This window comes from Tamandua tetradactyla, chromosome 9 (assembly GCF_023851605.1).
Source record: "Tamandua tetradactyla isolate mTamTet1 chromosome 9, mTamTet1.pri, whole genome shotgun sequence".
NCBI lineage: Eukaryota > Metazoa > Chordata > Mammalia > Pilosa > Myrmecophagidae > Tamandua > Tamandua tetradactyla.
In genome coordinates, this window is record NC_135335.1 from 25,616,944 (window position 1) to 25,629,822 (window position 12,879).

Consider the following 12,879-nt stretch of genomic DNA (forward strand, 5'->3'; position numbering starts at 1 on the left):
AGTTTTCTGTATAACAAGATACACCATAAAAAGGTTAAAAATCAAGTGATGATATTTGCTTGTGTATGCAGAGTATATCTCTGGAAAATATACAGAGGAAACAACATTGGATGCCTCCAGAGATGGAAATTGGATGTTTAGAGGAGGATGTGAGAATCGGTAGAAGGGTTGGAGGAAAGGCTTTTTATTGCATACCCTTTTGCCCCTTGTAAATTCATACATTTGATTCCTTCCAAAATCTCTGGTGATGTTGAACATGCTATAGTTCATCTTCAGGGTTAGAAGCTGTATAGATCATGCCACACGACTTACAAATAGTAGTTCCAAAATATTTCTGACCTGCGTCTATGATGATCTGGTCTTTACTTTCTTTATTTGTGTTTTTGGTAGTTTTCTGTGTATTGATCTGTTTCAAGAAGTTAGTATATATAATGGACCCCACAGAAGACTGTTCTTCAGCTAGAGACCTTTTTGTGTTGACTGCAGGCACACTGAAGATGGGATAGACAATAGAATCAGAAAAACTGCCTTCTTGCTCTCACTAGGAGAATCCTCTGAAGGTAAATGCTTACTTTAACCACATTTACATCCTCTTGAAGAAACTGATACTTCTTTATTAATTCTTCATTTTTACTTCTTGAACTTGATAGCTCAATATTCAGTTCCTTTCATAGTAAATGTCCTTGTAGAAAACAATGCATCTGTTCTTCATTTTTATCACTGCTTTGGAGAATGTGCTTTTTATTAGGTGATGGAAATATATTTTCAGAAAAGTCCAAAATTAATTTTGTTGATGGAATGTCTGATAATAGGTTATCACAGCTTGAAGAACATTGTTTCCTTTTCCTTGGGAAAGCTGCCATCTTCTAAATTGAATAACTGTGACTCAGAGCCAGGCCACTTGCCTTATGGTTTTTATTTTACTTTTTTTATTAGAGAAGTTGTGAGTTTACAGAACAATCATGCAAAAGTACAGGATTCCAGTATACCACCTCACCACCAAAAGGTTGCATTGGTGTGGAACATTTGTAAGAATTGATGATAGCACTTTTTGGTAATTGTACTTCTTTTTTAACAGTAGTTACCTTTGTTAGAATTGATGAAAGATTATTAAAATAGTACTATTAATTATCATCTATAGTTTATATTAGGTGTATTTTTTCCATATCCCAACCTATTATCAATACCTTGTATTAGTTGTACATTTGTTATAATTCATAAATGAACATGCTTAAACTTGTTCTATGAACTATAGTCCATGGTCTACAGTATGGTTCACTGTGTTATACAATCTTATCTTTCAGCTTTAATTTTTATTCTAGTAACACATACAATGTAAAGTTTCCCCTTTTAACCACATTTACCTATATAATTCAGTGCTGTTAACCACACTCACAATAACGCAGTATATTATTAAAAAGGCAGTGGATTCTTTTTCCCAATGTGATCAAATGACCAATTCCTGAGACACTGGGGTTTCAAAGAGGGAGAAAGTTTATTGCAGTACTTCTGATTTATAATATCAAAAAATGGGCAGGTTTTAGGATAATGAGCACAGTGGCACCAACTGATGTAATTAGAGGTGATCTAATTATTGATCATGCACAGAGTGATTACATGCTTAGTCACAGAACATATGTAAGAAAATAGTGGCCTTAATATGATGGTGGGCATGATTTTTAGTATTGTAATGAGATATAGGTGACTTGTAAGTTAAAATCTAAACATATCATGCAGACATATTTTGGTTAGATTCAGTTTTGGTTATCACAATAACTTTGGACTTTGGGTAGGTTAGTTCTGGTCTGATCCAAGACCCTTCATTAGTAGGCATTAGGGGCTCTCTTTAGAAATCACAGGACTATAAAGTCAGAAAACTGGATAAATAGGTACAAGTGAAGGTTAGACACAAGGTTTTTACAATCACAAGGGCACAAAATAAATACAGTCATTATCAGGGATCAAGTCAGCTGGGTAATGATTTCAGCTATTTACTTCTGACTACTCCAATACACCAGAAAACAAAAAGGAATTACTATATAGTGATTCAGTAACTATAATCATCCCTTAAATCCTTACTTCTTGGTTACAATCACCATCCATTTCCAAATCCTTATAATCAATCTAAGTAGAAATTCTGTACAAATTAAGCATCACCTCCTTATTCTCTAACCATAATCTGTGGTAATCTAGATCTAGATATAGATTTATAGTCTAAATATAGATTATAGGCTAGTTATAGATATATATTATAGATATATATACTCTAGATATAGGTTATAATCTAGATATAGATTATATGTTAGATATAGGTTACCTGGTAACCTATAATCTAGATTCTAACTCTGTGAATTTGTTTGTAATCGTTTGTATCAGCAAGATCATATAATATTTGTCTTTTTGTGTCTCACTTATTGCACTCAGCATAGTGTCCTCAGTTTCATCTATGTGGTCAACATGTATCAGAACTTCGTTTCTTTTGCTGGCTGAATAATATTCCATCATATATGTATATACCCATTTTGTTTATCACTTTATCAGTTGATGGACACTTGGGCTGCATCCATCTTTTGGCAATTGTGAATAATGCCACTGTGAACATCGGTATGCAAATATCTGTTTGAGTCCCTGTTTTCAGTTCTTCTGGGTATACCTAGTCGTGGAATTGCCAGGTCATATAATAATTCTCAGTTTAGCATCCTGAAAAATTGCCAAACTGTCTTCTGTAGCAACTGCATCATTTTATATTCCTATTAACAATGAATGAGTGTTCTTATTTCTCCACACCCTCTCCAACACTTGTAGTTTTCTGTTTTTTTTCCAATAGTAGTTGTTCTAGTTTGCTAGTTTACAGTTCTAAGGCCAAGAAAATGTCCCAATTAAAACGAGTCTTTAGAAATGTCCAATCAAAGGCATCCAGGGAAAAATACCTTGGTTCAAGAAGGCTGATGAAGTTCAGGGTTTCTCTCTCAAGTGGAAGGGCACATGGTAAACACAGTCAGAGTTTCTCTCTCATCTGGAAAGGCACATGGTGAACATGGTCAGGGTTCCTCTCTCATGTGGAGGGGCACATGGCAAACACAACATCATCTACTAGCTTCTCCTGGCTTCCTGTTTTATGAAGTTCCCTGGGAGACATTCTCTTTCTTCATCTCCAAAGGTCACTGCTGGTGGACTTTGCTTCTCATGGTTATGTCGTTCTGCTCTGCTCTTTGAATCTCTCATTCTCCAAAATGTTTCCTCTTTAATAGGACTTCAGAAACTAATCAAGACCCACCCAGATGGGTGGTGACATGTTATCACCTAATCCAGTTTAACAACTACTCTTGATTGTGTTACCTCTCTGGGGAGAAGATCTAATTACAGATTCTATTGAATAGGGATTATTCTACCTTTACAAAATGGGATTTAGATTAAAACATGGCTTTTCTAGGAGACATACATCCTTTCAAACCAGCACAGTAGTCATTCTAGTCAGTGTAAAATGATATCTAATTGTGATTTTGATTTGCATTTCCCTAATAGCTAGTGATGTTGAGCATCTTTTCATGTGTGCTTTTAGCCTTTTGTATATCCTCTTTGGGGAAATGACTATTCCAGTCTTTTGCCCATTTTTGAAATGTGTTGTTTGTTTTTTTATTTTTGTGCTATAGGATTTCTTTATATATTCTAGATATTAAATCTTTATCAGCTATATGATTCCAACTATTTTCTCTCATTGAGCAGGTTGCCTTTTCACTTTTATGACAAAGTCTTTTGATATGCAAAAAATTTTATTTAGAATTTATTTACTTTTTCTTTTGTTGATTGTACTTTAAATGTAAAGTCTAAGAAACCATTGCCTAACAAAAGATCCTGAAGATGCTTCCCTATATTTTCTTCAGGGAGTTTTATAGTCCTGATTCTTTTATTTAGGTCTTTGATGCATTTTGAATTAATTTTTGTGTATGGTGTGAGAAAGGGGTCCTCTTTCATTCTCTTACATTTAGATATCCACTTTTTCCAGCATCATTTGTTGAAGAGACAAGTCTTTCCCATTTGAGTGGACTTGGCAGTCTTGTTAAAAAACAGTTGGACATAGATGTAAGGGTCTGTTTCTGAACTCTCAGTTTTAGTCCACTGGTCAATATGCCTATCCTTGTGCCAATTTCCATGGTGTTTTAACCTTGTAGTTTTGTAGTATGCTTTAAAGACAGGAAGCATGAGTCCTCCAACTTCATTTTTCTTTCTCAAGTTATTTTTGGCTATTCAGAGCCTGTTTCTCTTCCAACTAAATTTGGTAATTGGCTTTTTCAGTTCTGCAAATTTGGGCTGTTGGAATTTTGATGTATTATTGAAACTTCATCTGTTAATTTTTCATATCTTTGAAGCAAATTTGTCTTCTAAGTACTTTTATAAAATTTCATTTTATTTATTTTTTATTTTTTTATTTTGTATTTTATATGGCGGGGATCACATTTCATCCTTTTCCAAGTGAGCATCCCATTATTGCAGCACCATTTGTTGAATTTTTGTTTGGTTTGGGTTTTTTTGTTTGTTTGTTTACTTGCATTGTTTTGTTTTTGGGGGGGAAATGCATGAGCCAGGAATCGAACCCCAGTCTCCCACTTGGCAGGCGAGAATTCTACTACTGAACTACCCTTGCACCCCCCGATAAGTACTTTTAAAAAAGAATGATATTGAACATCTTTTTTGTGTGCTTATTTGCTTTCCATCTGGCTTCTTTTGTAAGTACCTTTTCAAATCTTTTGACCATTTATTAAATGGCTTATTTTCTTACTGTTAGGTTTTGAGAGTTCCTTATATGTTCTGAATATGCATGCATTGTCAGATTTGTGACTTGCAAATATTTCCTCACTATTTGTGGCTTCTCTTTTCACTCAACAGTGTCTTTAAGAGAATGAAAATTTTTAATTTTGATCAATTTGGAATCTTCTAAACCATAAACACAATATATCTCTCCGTATATTTAGGTCTTCTTTAATTCCTTTTCAAATTATTTTGTAGTTTTCTACATAGTGGCCATGCATATATTTAGTTCTGTTAATATTTAAATATTTGATTTCTTTTGCTGTTCTTCTAAATTATACTTGTTTTTAAAGTGTTTACTTCTGCTCATTCTTTATTAGTGTATAGAAATATGATTCACTTTTTAAAAACACTAACCTCATATTCTTTGACTTTAGTGAAAACATAATCTACAGGCATAGAGTTTTAACTTTTCCTTTCTAATCTGTGTGCTTTTTTTCTTTTATTTATTTCACTGTGTAGAATTTTACTTTTACCATTCCAATCTGTATACTTTTTTCCCTTACTTATTTCACTTGGCTAGGAGTTTTAGTGTGATGTTGAATAGAAGTGCTTAAAGTATACGTCTTTACTTTTCTCTTTGCCTTAGGGGTAAAATTCAATACTCAGATATTAGCTATAGATTTTTTTTTTGTAAATGCCTTTTATCAGGTTAAAGAAGTTCCTATCTTTTACTGATTTTGTTGAGTTTTTATCATGAGGGAATATTAAATTAAAAAAATATTTTATTTTGAAATACGTTCATGTTTACAGAGCAGTTACAAAATGTAAAAGTTCCACACAGAGAAGTTTGATAAATCCCATCCCCCCAGATATCCAGATACTCTAATTTTAACATTTTGCCACATTTGTATATCATTCTATTTATAAATCCAGCTATCTCTCCATCTCTGTCAGTCTGCCTGCTTATTTGTCAATTCATTTTATCAACATTTGCATTTCCTAAGAGCAAGGGTATTCACTTACATAACCATCTGAAGTACAATTAGCAAGTTCAAGAAATTTAACATTAATATAAAGCTTATAGTTTACATTCCATTTTTCTTCATATGTCCTTTAAGCCTTTTCTCATCTCTAGTTAGACCCCATCTAGAATCACATATTGCATTTAACTGTTCCTATCGCTTTAGTTCCTATTTCTTTTATTAAATAGTGGGAACACTATAGAGCATAAACTTTCATCTTAACCACTCCCAAATGTATTCAGTGGGATTAATCCTATTCACAATTTTGTGGTACCCTCACTGCCTTCCCATCTCCCAGATAGAAACCTTACACTCATTATGCATTAACTCCCCATTCCCCTTGCCCCTAGAAATGTGTATTCTAATTTTTTAGTTGACAGGTTTTTTGCTTTCAAAACATTGAATATGTCATCCCTTTGCCTTCTTGCTTCATAATTTCCAGTGAGAAATTGGCACATAACCTTACTCTCTTGTATGTGACGTGTTGCTTCTCTTTTTTTTTTTTTTGGTTTATAAAATTTATCGAAGAAAAATAAATCAGTTACTAGCAGAGCTACTAGTTGATCACTCATCCATTGACATCTTACATCGTTTATTCACTGCTATATTAAACAGTGTATTGAAAGATAGATTAATAGCTCCAAGGTTCCTAGCAATTTAAATGAAAATTACAAAATGTTTGAGAACCTATTTTGGAATACAAAGGGTATTTGACTTCTAACTTCCATTCTCTGTAGAACAAGAACAGGTCATTCCTTTATTGACATCCATAAAATGCATCACATTTTCTGTTCTGCTGATGCTATAAAATCAATACCAATTCTCCAGCCACATCAATTGAGCATAAAGTATATCATGTAACCTCAAATTTCTAACAGTAGAAGATTTAAACGAGAATGGATGCTGCTATAGAGTAATGCTGTTTCCTTTGATATGGCAGTTGAACATCCATCTCCTTCCCCATCAGATGACTTCTTCAACATTTAGAGCAGTGAAGAATGGTTTTAGTCTCATTACCAAGTTAGAGTGAAGACATTGGCCACGTAATGCACATGCTCCATGTTTTAAAAAATTCTGAATCTTGGGCAGTTGTTCTCTTGTAACTACTTCACAGTTTCTAGAAGCAGTTATTATCCAAAGCTGGAAGAACTTAAGTCTTCTCAGATGAGCACGTAAATGAATGGAAGGAGGTAAACAAAAAATAAAATTAAAAAAGAGGAGGTCTGATAGGGGAGCAGCCAAATAAGTAAATTAAAAAAGGAGCAGTAATTTAAGTTTATTTCAGCTATAATGCAGGTTATTCTAACTTTAAGGTAGCATCACGTGGCATACTTCTGAGTCCATTCCTGAGATATTCTGTTATACTTATCCCTGTTTTATAGATCTGTGCAGTCTCTGGAACTAGGGAGTCATCTGGGTTTGGATCACATAGCAGTGGACAAATGGATAAAAAAAATTTAGAAATAGTTACAGCAGGAGAGCACTGTGATCTTAGAATATCGAGACAAACGCTGCCATTACTGTGAATATCTAGATGATAAATTCTTGTTGTAAATCCAACCTTAAGTGGTTTAAAGGGATAGTCTTTAGGAAAATGAATTGTCAAAAAGAATACACCACCTTGATATTGACTGTCATTAGGGCCCATAATTGTGGCTTGCCAATGAAACATATCATCCCCAATTGGTCCTGTAGAATATTGTGCTGGGGGGGTCACAGGCCAAATCACTAAGTTCCTTATTAATCCGTTTCAGTGCCATAGTCTGTGCTTTTTGTCTGGCTCTGCTCTATCTTGGTGTGCCTGCAAAGGTCCAGCCAAAACTCTTGATTATCAGGGTGGTGGGGAAGAAGTCTATCTTCATCTCACACCGGTTCTGCCAGATACAGTCGCCTTTTTATTATATGGATCAGAGGTTGGACTGGGAGGGTGGGGGCCAGAAGTAGGTCATGGGGGTCTGCTTCTGTTTTGTAGCTTTCAGAATTCTCTTTCTCTTTTGCATTTGGCGGTTTGATTATATGCCACAGTGTGGATACATTTGAGTTTATGCAGTTTGGAATTTGTTGAGCGTCTTGGATGTGTATAGTCATTAAATTTGGGAAATTTTCAGATATTATTTCTTTGAATAATCTCTCCTCCCCTTTCTCTTTTCCTCTTCTGGGACTTCCACAATGTATATATTGGTTTGCTTTATGGTATCTCACAGGTTCCTCAGGCTCTGTTCACTTTTCTTCATCTTTTATTCTCTCTGTTCTCAGACTGAATGATTCAATTACCTTATCTTTAAGTTCATTGATTGTTTCTTCTGCCAGCTACATCTGTTCTGGAACACCTCTAAGGAATTTTTAACTTCTGTTATTGTGTTCTTCAGTTCTGTTTGGTTCCTTGTCATAATTTTCATCTCCCTATGGATAGTCTCTTTATGTTAATCTGTTGTTTTCCTAATTTCTTTTGTTCATTGCCCATACTTTCAGTTCTTTGAGCAAATTTAGAACGATTTTCTTGAAATCTTGCCTGATATTTCCCAGGTCTAATTCTCCTCATGGTTGGTTTCTAATGCTTTAATCTTTTCCTTTGTCTAGGTCATTGTTTCCTGTTTGTTATGTTTTGTAATCGTTTGTTGAAACCTGGAACTTTTGGTATTTTAATGTGTTGTTTGCTAGAATTTAGATCCTGAGACATCTAATCCTTAAATTGTAACAGTTTATGTTATCACAGAGCATTCCTTGATTTGCAGATGAACCTGTTCTAGTGCTTTCTTTTGGGCTTATCCATACAGTGAATTTTGAGAATAACTCAAGGCCAAAGCTTATGGGCTTCCGTGATCCTGTCTGTTCATACATCTTGTCTTGGGCATGTACTTGTAGCCCAAGAAAGTCCCCCATTTACAAAGATGTGAATGTCCCCTCTAACCTAGGAAACAATGTGCTTATCGTCCTAGGCATGCATTGTATGTCCTGAAGCTAGCAATCCTTTGCCCCAGCAGCCACAAATTGACTATTCTCATACAGCTTTCTGTAGAAGAGTTCTGAGAATTACCTTTTACATGCAGAGCAAGTTCTGGGATGGTGAGCCTGTGACAGGTACCCTGATTCAATCCCTCAAGCTGTCACCAAAAGATTGACACAGAATACTTGCTCCAAGCTTATGCTGCTACCACCCAACCAGGACCAGGAATGGGGGGAGGGTTGGGGGAGGGGCCAGTCTGGCACCCTGAGATCCTACTACTTTTACGTTGCCATTCTCTTCATTCAGCACTCACCCTGTTACTGAAATCTTTTCAGTGTTTTCTGGGCTTTGAGAAAGATATCTCTGAAAGTTTTTACAGATTGTTCAACCCTGAAGCTTCTCTCTCTGCCCTCTTGATCAGGGCAGTGTCTGAAAATCACATGTTGCCACATGCTTTTAATGCATTTTTTTGTCATTTTTCTGCATCTTTTGAGATGATATATGTTTCCTTTAGTCTGTTAACACAGCCATTTACTTAGGGTACTAAAAGCAGGGGAACTGACATTACCCTGGTCAACTGTAGTCATCACAGTCATTGCTTGTCACTCTGTCCCCCAGGGCAGTGGTAGGTTAGCTCCATTCTCACTGTTAAATAAAATGAAATGGTTGCCTACATTGAGGGCCCTTTCTGAGAAAGTATGTTCCAGAAGACAAAAACATTTGATATCCAGGGGCTTTTTGAGGAAAATGAACAAGGGAATACAGCCTACAGAATTGCAGACAATCAGCACCTGCTGATAAACCAGTCAGGTCCAGGAGAGAGAGCTATCAAAATGCAGAAGCCCACCATGTGAGTCACTGTATATCTGCTGCCCCCCACTGCACTGTGGAAGATCCTCTCCCCTAGGTAAAGTAGAAAAGGAATGGTGACCCATCAGAGCATTTCTTTACTTGCTTCCTCATCTACCCTATTTAATCTCAGCCAAGCTCCCTTCTACTTTTTGAAAGGGTTGCTGCCCAGTTGATGAATTTCTCAATAAAGTACTGAGATCCTAAGTTGGAGAAAAAATGTTCTTTTAATACTCCCTTCCCTCTCTCCCTTGCCCACACCTTTCCAGTGATCTAGTGGTGTGGGTGGGGGGGTCAGGACAGTAGCGACAAGACTAGACAGGAGCCTTCCCCCATTTGGGTGAGGGCAAGCACATCCCACCACAGGGGTGAGGGAGGACTGGGAGTTGGGAGTGGTGGGATGCGGTGGTGCCATGACCATAGCCATTGGTCACATGGCCCCAGCACACAGTAGCTCAAGGTGGGCATGGCTGGTGGTGCCTTTTCAGCAGCTGTGCCCCTCCCAGTCGGTTGCTGGGAACCGACTGAGAGCCTAAAAAGCTGCCCAGAGCTCAGGGAGAAGCTGATAACCTGCTCACTGCCAGTGACTTGGGGGCCTCACATACATCATGTACTAAACAATAAATCTTGGACTTCTTCCTTTGTCTCACTCTGCTGCAGGTTTCCTAATGTGCACATAGTTACTCTATTCCAAACTCTAGACATTTCCTCATCCTTTATCTTCCCTCATAGAGTATCATCTACCATGTCCCGATACCCATGAAGCAATTTCTTCTTTCCTTCTCTTTTTCCCTCCCCAGCCCCTTCCAGCCACTAATTTGTTTTCTGTCTTATAGATTTAACTATTTTGTATATTTCATGTAAATTGATTCATATGTGGCCTTTTATGTTTGACTTCTTTCACTTAGCATATTTTCAAGTTTCACCCATCTTAGAGCATGTACTATAAAGTACCTCATTCCTGTTTATGATTGAATAATATTCCGTTGTATTTATACATCACATTTTGTTTATCTAGTCATCAGTTTCTACCTTTTAGCTATTATAATAATGTTGTTGTGAGCATTTGTGTGAAAGTGTTTTTATACTTCTTCCATTTTTGTTTTGAAGTGAAATTTCTAGGTCATATAATAAATCTAAATTTAATTTGTTGAGGAACTGCCAAGTAATTTTCTGCAGACAGATCTGATTTCCCCAAACTCTTTGTCATGAGTTGCACATTTCATATCTGGCAGGGAAATTCTGAGTCTTGCCACAAAGGCCAGTTTGCAGCAACTCAAGCAAGGCAGATCTAATGTATCAGAGGGAACCCATCCATGGTCTACTGAATAGACTGAAGGAATATTTACAGTGGGAACTACAGAGGGGCAAGATCATGGGAAAGGCCAGTACTTCCAACTTCTGCTGCAGAACCCTCCCCATAATCTTTATTATTGTTATTATTATTACTGCTACTATCATGTATTCTGTTAAAATTTAGCTTATAGCTAAACAAACAAATGAAACTGTTGAAAAGCACACAATTAATGGTAAGTCTCTTTCCTATCCCACTACTTGGATGTTCAATTCTATTCCACTCTCAGATACCCAGTTATGAATTTCTTGCATGTCCTTCCATGGATGTATAGTTCACACATAAGCATATGCCCATGTCTGATTGTACATTCTATGTTCTGTACATTTTAGATTTGTACATTTTTAGGTTTTTAAATTATTGTCCAGCTGAATTATGAATTACATTTTCTTAGAGCTAATTCCATACCCATACTTATAGCCCTATAGGCAAAACCTCATGAAAAATCCAAACCAGGGTCCTTTTGAGAATGAAAGGAGGGGGTGTTGCTCATGCCAGGACAAGGACATAAGCAGCACTCCCTAGACAAATGGGCACAGCAGACTTCTAGATCTACCAATCATTTTAACAGCTATATCCATCATCCAAAGCATGAATGTACCTATTGACAGATTTCTAGGATACTTGCTGACTTTGTTAGTGCAATAAATATTGTTGAATGTATGTCTTTGCATACTGTTCCCAGTGCCTGGTGTGTTACATCACTGAACCTTATAATAGCCCTATGATGTACCTCTGCAGTAGGTACTGATATACTCCCTGGGTCACATATGAGGATGCTGAATATTCTAAATATGAGAACTGTCCCAGTTCTTATTGTGGGTGAGGCAGTGGACAAAGTATGAGCCAAAGGTCCTGCATGCCTAGGATGACCAAATATCCCACTTTGCCTGGACAGTCCTGGATTATGCCTGTTGTCTCCAATAATTATTATTACTGGTAGTTATTGTACTTTCATTTCCTTCTTGTTTTTTTTCACATGGGCAGGCACCGGGAATTGAACCCGGGTCCTCAGGCATGGCAGGCAAGCATTCTTACCTGCTGAGCCACTGTGACCCACCCCCTTCTTCTTTTTTGACATGGGCAGGCTCCAGGAATTGAACCCAGGTCTCCAGCATGACAGGCGAAGATTCTTCCACTGAGCCACTATTGCACTGCCCTCTATTTCCATTTGAAAAAACTTTTTATTGTAGTAGCATATACACAACTTAGACATCCCCTTTTACCCATTTGTAAGTGTACAATTCAGAATATTAATGATGTTCACAATGTTGTGCTACCATCACCAGCATCCTTTATCCTACATTATTATCATCTCAATCTATGCTCCATTAAGCAATACCTCCCCAACCTATAATCTACTTTCAGTCTCATTCTAGGTATTTCATATAAGTGAGATCACACAATATATGGTTCCTCTCTTGGTTTATCTATCTTGGTTCTCAAATTAGAATTGGCAAGAATTGTGCATTATTAATTCCCTATGGCCTAGAATGGTGCCTGCGGGGTTGTCAGTATTTGGTATGTTATGGTGAATAAATGAAGTAACCAAAGAATGGCTTTGAATAATTATTATCTTCTAGGACGTCTCAGTCCAATTCCACTTGAAACAAGACAATGTTCATGGTCCCCACTCACAGTCTGTGTCTCATTCTTTGAAATGAAGAGTGGAAGATTTGGTCCCTTCATCATTTTTTTTCACTTTTTTTTTTTTTTTTTTTACCAATCACATATTCCAAGTTTATTCTCGAATGTCGATTCACATCATTGGGACCATACAGTATTTGTCTTTTAGTTTTTGGCTAGACTCACTCAGCATAATGTTCTATAGGTCCATCCATGTTATTACATGCTTCATAAGTTTATCCTGTCTTAAAGCTGCATAATATTCCATCGTATGTATATACCACAGTTTGTTTAGCCACTCGTCTGTTGATGGACATTTTGGCTGTTTC

General features: G+C 36.6%; 2 pseudogenes across 1 annotated transcript in view; one reads left to right on the forward strand and one right to left on the reverse strand.

Annotated features, from left to right (window-relative positions):
• LOC143646846 (olfactory receptor 4C5-like) overlaps nucleotides 1-12,879 on the forward strand; it is a 61,459-nt pseudogene that overhangs the window by 6,133 nt on the left and 42,447 nt on the right. The window contains exon 4 of the transcript XR_013157665.1: nucleotides 487-560. The product of XR_013157665.1 is annotated as an olfactory receptor 4C5-like (transcript). The remainder of the gene's footprint in view (nucleotides 1-486; nucleotides 561-12,879) is intronic.
• Nucleotides 7,094-7,534, reverse strand: LOC143645635 (ubiquitin-conjugating enzyme E2 D3 pseudogene; annotated as a pseudogene).